The following is a 7,391-nucleotide window of genomic DNA, read 5'->3' as shown; positions in this document are numbered from 1 at the left end:
AACGACATAGTCAACGACATAGTCAACGACGTAGTCAACGACATAGTCAACGACGTAGTCAACGACATAGTCAACGACATAGTTAACGACGGTGTCAACGACATAGTCAACGACGTAGTCAACGACGTTGTCAACGACATAGTTAACGACATAGTCAACGACATAGTCAACGACGTAGTCAACGACATAGTCAACGACGTAGTCAACGACATAGTCAACGACATAGTTAACGACGGTGTCAACGACATAGTCAACGACGTAGTCAACGACGTTGTCAACGACATAGTTAACGACATAGTCAACGACATAGTCAACGACGTAGTCAACGACATAGTCAACGACGTAGTCAACGACATAGTCAACGACATAGTTAACGACGGTGTCAACGACATAGTCAACGACGTAGTCAACGACGTAGTCAACGACATAGTCAACGACGTAGTCAACGACGTAGTCAACGACGTAGTCAACGACGTAGTCAACGACATAGTTAACGACGTAGTCAACGACATAGTTAACGACGTAGTCAACGACATAGCCAACGACGTAGTCAACGCTTCAGTACTTTTGGTACATCCCAGAGATGGTAAAAAGTTAGCTGGATAGGCAAAAAGTTAGCTGGATGGGCAAAAAGTTAGCTGGATAGGCAAAAAGTTAGCTGGATAGGCAAAAAGTTAGCTGGATAGGTAAAGAGCTAGCTGGATAGGCAAAAAGTTAGCTGGATAGGTAAAGAGCTAGCTGCATAGGCAAAAAGTTAGCGGGATAGGCAAAAAGTTAGCTGGATAGGCAAAGAGTTAGCTGCATAGACAAAAGTTAGCTGGATCGGCAAAAAGTTATCTGGATAGGCAAGGCAAAGATAATATCCTTCACAAGAGGAGTAAAGACAAGCTAATTAATGAAGACATGCCATAGGAAGCAGCCTGCCAGCATTATTTAGGTGATTATGTGATCGTATGAGCACATACGTCGGAATGAAGGCAATTAATAGTTCTAAGATTTGATATATGTATATCAATGCTTATAATAATTGTATGGCGGCAAATGTGAAATGCATGATAACTTGGATATATCTCAGTGCTTCAGTTAATTTTACTGTGGCAAATAATAAATGCAGGATAAATTAATAAAAAAACTTAATACGACAACCTAAATACCGCTAACAGAAAGACATGAACAGGCAAGTTACAAACGACGTAGAAGAACCAGAAGTATTTATTTATAACTAAAATAATCAGAACTATGTGGGAAATTTGATAACCAGAAAATATCCCACAGATGTGCTTATTCATCATAGGGTATTAACATATGCATGAAAAGTATTGATGTATGCTTAAAATAGTAGTAATTAATTTAATGGGTATGCGACTAAGTATTTATTCACGTTATGTTGTGCTCCGAGGCATCAATTTCCGGACCGAAATCTTCAAAGACCGCGGCGCTGCTCAGTTCAACTGATAAGCGCTATCAGCGTGACACACGCGGCCCCTGTTATCTGGCAGTGATGTTATCACCACAAGGCGGTGCTTGTGATGAATATTGCCGCCATCACAACGGATTTCTTTAATGGATGTGATGACTGCATCACGGTATCGTTTGAAGTGTGATGACTGCATCACGGCATCGTGTGAAGTGTGATGACTGCATCACGGCATCGTGTGAAGTGTGATGACTGCATCACGGCATCGTGTGAAGTGTGATGACTACATCACGGCATCGATTGAAGTGTGATGACTGCATCACGGCATCGTGTGAAGTGTGATGACTGCTTAGTTAGCCTCCAGCCCAGTTAGCCTCCAGCCCAGTTAGCCTCCCGCCCAGTTAGCCTCCCGCCCAGTTAGCCTCATATCCAGTTAGCCTCCAGCCCAGTTAGCCTCCAGCCCAGTTAGCCTCCAGCCCAGTTAGCCTCCTGCCCAGACGGTCGCCCACCGCGCTATTCAGATCTTCAGATGAATTATAATTTAAAACTAAAACAAAATCTGATTAAGGAGAGTAGGTATAACTTTATATCACCACCACGCAGCACCATATCATCACCACGCGGCACCATATCATCACCACGCAGCACCATATCATCACCACGCAGCACCATACCACCACCACGCAGCACCATATCATCACCACGCGGCACCATATCACCACCACGCAGCACCATATCATCACCACGCAGCACCATACCACCACCACGCAGCACCATATCATCACCACGCGGCACCATATCACCACCACGCAGCACCATATCACCACCACGCAGCACCATACCACCACCACGCAGCACCATACCACCACCACGCAGCACCATACCGCCACCACGCAGCACCATATCACCACCACGCAGCACCATACCACCACCACGCAGCACCATACCACCACCACGCAGCACCATACCACCACCACGCAGCACCATATCATCACCACGCAGCACCATACCACCACCACGCAGCACCATATCATCACCACGCAGCACCATACCATCACCACGCAGCACCATACCACCACCACCACGCAGCTCTCAATTCATGAAAATCAAGTTTTTCCCCTAATTTTAACAATAAATCTTCAATTCAATACGAACAAACAATTGCCGTATTGTCCCTTCTTTATTTTTTACGACATTTATACTTATAGATCAATGTGTCAATGCATGAAACCACCGTAATTAGAAAGCCTCCTAATTTTCCCGTATTTCCATAGCACTATGCACTATATATGCGAAAATTTAAATGATTCACCTACTTACGATTAGAGGCTGTAACGTCTGCAGGCCCCTTGATGTTCGGTATCGTAAATTTACAATCGTAAAATATATCGCACCTGCAACAAAATCTTGAGCCTTTATATTTCTCCGAACACAATAATATGATCAAAGCTTCCGCACATCGTATGACTCACTTATCTCAACAGTCATTGATCAAAATAACGTCACCTTCCTTGCATGTTAATAAGGACTTGAAAAGTGTCAACAGAACGCTATACTTCCCGGCAAGACCTGCACAATCAGGCGATAACAGAGCCGGATCTGGCGATAACAGGCAAGACCAGGCGATAACAGGCAAGACCAGGCGATAACTATGAAGCATTGAAGGCCACGAGCATTTAGGTCACAACGTAACGTCACGACGAGTCGTGGCTAATTGTAGCGAATGCCGTCATGGACTGATATATATTGAAGCTATACGTCTTATTGATCCATTATACGTCTTATTAAGCCATTATACGTCATATTGAACCATTATACGTCTTATTGAGCCATTATACGTCTTACTGAAGCATTATATGTCTTATTGAGCCATTATACATCTTATTGAACCATAATGCGTCTTACTGAATCATTAAACATCTTATTGAACCATTATACGTCGTATTGAGCCATTATACGTCTTATTGAGCCATTATACGTTTTATTGAATCATTACACGTCTTATTGAGCCATTATACGTCTTATTGAGCCATTATACGTCTTATTGAATCATTATACGTCTTATTGAGACATTATACGTCTTATTGAATCATTACACGTCTTATTGAGCCATTATACGTCTTATTGAGCCATTATACGTCTTATTGAGCCATTATACGTCTTATTGAGCCATTATACGTCTTATTGAACCATTATACGTCTTATTGAACCATTATATGTCTTATTGAACCATTACACGTCTTGTTGAGCCATTATACGTCTTATTGAGCCATTATACGTCTTATTGAGTCATTATACGTCTTATTGAACCACCATACGTCTTATTGAGCCATTATACGTCTTATTGAGCCATTATACGTCTTATTGAGTCATTATACGTCTTATTGAACCATTATACGTCTTATTGAACCATTATACGTCTTATTGAACCATTATACGTCTTATTGAATCAATACGCGTTTTATTGAACCATTATACGTCTCCGGTCGCTAGAGCAGCGCAGAATGTGACTACATTGCACTCTACTAGTTCAGCCTTACCATACATTGGCAACACAAGCAACTCATAAAACTACACGCGTCGAAACAACTCCCGACGCGTCTTAACAACTCCCGCCGCGTCTTAACAACTCCCGCCGCGTCTTAAAAACTCCCGCCGCGTCTTAACAACTCCCGCCGCGTCTTCACAACTCTCGCCGCGTCTTCACAACTCCCGCCGCGTCTTAACAACTCCCGCCGCGTCTTAACAACTCCCGCCACGTCTTAACAACTCCCGCCACGTCTTAACAACTCCCGCCACGTCTTAACAACTCCCGCCACGTCTTAACAACTCCCGACGCGTCTTGACAACTCCCGCCACGTCTTAACAACTCCCGCCACGTCTTAACAACTCCCGCCGCCTCGTAACAACTCCCGCCACGTCTTAACAACCAACTGAATCAACCAACTGATCGCTACAAATAGGCTGGGTCTACTAACTCATCGCTACAAGTAGGTTGAGTCAACCAACATGTGGCTATAAATAGTTTGAATCAACCAACTTGAGGTTCGGCGACAGGCCTATCTAGGCCTATTCTTTAATGCCGAAGATACTATACTACTACTATACTAACTTATTGCTATAAATAGGTTGAGTCAACCAACGTGTTGCTATAAATAGTTTGAATCAACCAACTTTTTGCTATAAATAGGTTGAGTTAACCAACGTGTCAAGGGAAACAGAAACTAAGGGCGACTTATGGCCGTCACCACCAGCGTCGTCGGTGGGGCGACCATAAGGCGGCCACAGGTCGCTAGGATAAAGACTTGAACGCAGCCTGACTGATGGTGACTAAAAGAAGCTTGGATTACGCGAGCTAATATGAGATGAACTAATTAGACCTTGCATGACCGACGATAAAGTAAGATTACAATATTACAGTGCAGTATTACAGTGTAATATCGATATTACAGAGCAATATTACAGTACAGTATTACAGTACAGTTTTAGAATACAGTATTACAGTGCAATATTACAGTACAATATTACAGTACAGTATTACAGTACAGTTTTATAATAAAATATTACAGTACAGTATTACAGTACAGTTTTATAATAAAATATTACAGTACAGTATTACAGCATAGTATTTGCCTCTCACCTAACGTTTAGGTCTGCTATACGGCAATGCCATTTAAATATAGCAAGATTGCAAATATATGTACAACTTTGCTCAGATTGTAGAATACCTCCTAGAGTTATATCTCGCCTTGCTTCACTGCTGGTTACGCTATTACGTCTGGGAAATACTTCAAAATAACTTTGGATGACATATACAAGGTGCGGCGCGGGAACTTACTTATTTGAATTGCGCGCCACGTGGCGGCCATTAGTCCTAGGAAGGTGGCGCCATGCGCAATATGGTGCGCGGGCTATGAAGTTTTTCGTCCACTCAGTTCAGTTGCGACCATGCAGTGGTCGAGAGAGGAGCGCGCGTTCGCAGTCTCTGTGTACTTTTCTAACGAAACTTTAAATGTAGCTCTTTGTAAAAAAGAAAGAATTAAAACGCTATCTTTAATACTTTTTACTTTGTGATTTTTTTAAAAGAGTAAGTTCCCACGCCGCACCCTGTACATAGCTACGTAGTCTCAGCTCAGGGTGACTGCGGTTTATTTAAAGTTAGCGTCTGGGTGCAAAATCAACAGTATTGGCTTTTCCAGTTTCAAGTCTCATCTTAAAGCTGACGTTCTGAGCCAACCAACGGAACCAAAACCATCTCTGTACGTTGATTTATGCGTTCTTGTCATATTCCGAAAGTGAGGCGGGTGGGGGAGTTCTTTAACATTTTAGATCGGAGGAAATTAGCTGCCGAGCACTTAAATAGAAGTGCTCATCAACACTTCTATTTAAGAGAAGTGTGCTCATCCTATTTCTATTTAATTTGCTACTCATCCACAAAAATTCGAAAAAAGCGAAGACGAATCGATAGATATGGTCCTTACGCATCGAATGATATGCGTCTCGATGTTGTGGCTTCAAAATCCTAGGAGGAAATAGATTTCTATAGTACCCCTTTTTGCAGTTTTCTAATAATTTCACGTTTTCTTTCTTTTTTAGAAAAATACACGAACAAAAAAGTCTTAGAATTCTGTTTTACATAGGTGTACCAAGTTTCTAAGTGATCCGTCCGTAAATAAAAAAGTTTTTTCACCACCCAGACGCTCCCCCTACAGATGACTTATGGCGACCTAATTTAAATATGGGGACATTAGACCATCAATACTCCTCCTGCATCAGCTTTTATTGCAATCTACATTGAATTCTATTAAATAATTTTGATGTTCATAACGTGAAGTTCTTCTCTCAAAATATGTCTTGGAGTCAGGCCAGGCATAATCTCATTATTACCGAAGTTACCCTAGGAATATATTTTCTATGAATGGTCGTTTTTTTTTATACAAACTTCGATGAATGACTACAATAAATTGAGAGTTCCGTGAGTACAGGTCGTCCGCTAGTTCTGGCAGAATAGATTCTGTCTCGCTCATGGAACATTTTACGTTTAAACCATCCTCGTCTGAACTCTGAAGCGTCACGCTTTTAGACGAGCAATAGCAGCATGCATGATGTCGTTACAAAATCTTTTGAAAGATTGCACTTTTGGGTATCGTATTAGTAATAACAGTAGGAAGCTTACGTAGAGCTTCATCTTATCATCTATTTTATGCCGACAGATGTGGAGTGGAGTCAGTGGACAACTTGACAAGTAGCGTCTGCGGACTCTGCGCTAATATACTAACATAGAAAGCTCCTATTTTCATCTAATATGTAGTATGCACTATACACCCGTCCATATAACGTCAATGATGATAGTTACTCGCACTCGCAGGACGCAGGTTAGAATAGAATTGTTAATCACTTAAATTACTTAATGCATGGCAATGATGGCATTGATGGCAATCCATAATGGCAACTGCTGATATATGTTTCAATTTAGCAAGTAGATCATCTAGGTTTTTTTAATATTATCATAATTATGTATATATTTCTATTATTAATTTTTTTTTGTTTTTTATTTAATGAAAGTTGTTATATTAGCAGCCCTTACTTACCTATCTAAATTACATTAGCAGTAACTCATTTCATTTACTAATATATGTTCCCTGTAAATTTCTACCCAATCCTGTACTGAGCTTACATCAGCCAACCTCACAAGACGGCAGCAATTGATTTCATATACAAAGAAGCTGAAAACCACAAGCTATAATCTCTCAGGAGTCAGGCCCAAGTCCCAACCCTACAGTCATCCATCTGGCAGACCTGCGGCTTTAAGTCCACTCCAAGTGGACACCCTGCAAAGAAGAAGAAGAAGACTCCCAGGTATATACTGTACTGTGGTCTGTGCAGTGCTGCCAGAGTGCCAGTGCAGTGCACATACTGATAACTGATACCTCGCAGGCTTGCCAGGAGTAGGTAGGTATACTGCACAAGCCCC

Source organism: Hyalella azteca, unplaced genomic scaffold (assembly GCF_000764305.2).
Source record: "Hyalella azteca isolate HAZT.00-mixed unplaced genomic scaffold, Hazt_2.0.2 contig14111, whole genome shotgun sequence".
NCBI classification, from domain to species: Eukaryota; Metazoa; Arthropoda; class Malacostraca; order Amphipoda; family Hyalellidae; genus Hyalella; species Hyalella azteca.
This window is presented reverse-complemented; position numbering follows the sequence as displayed.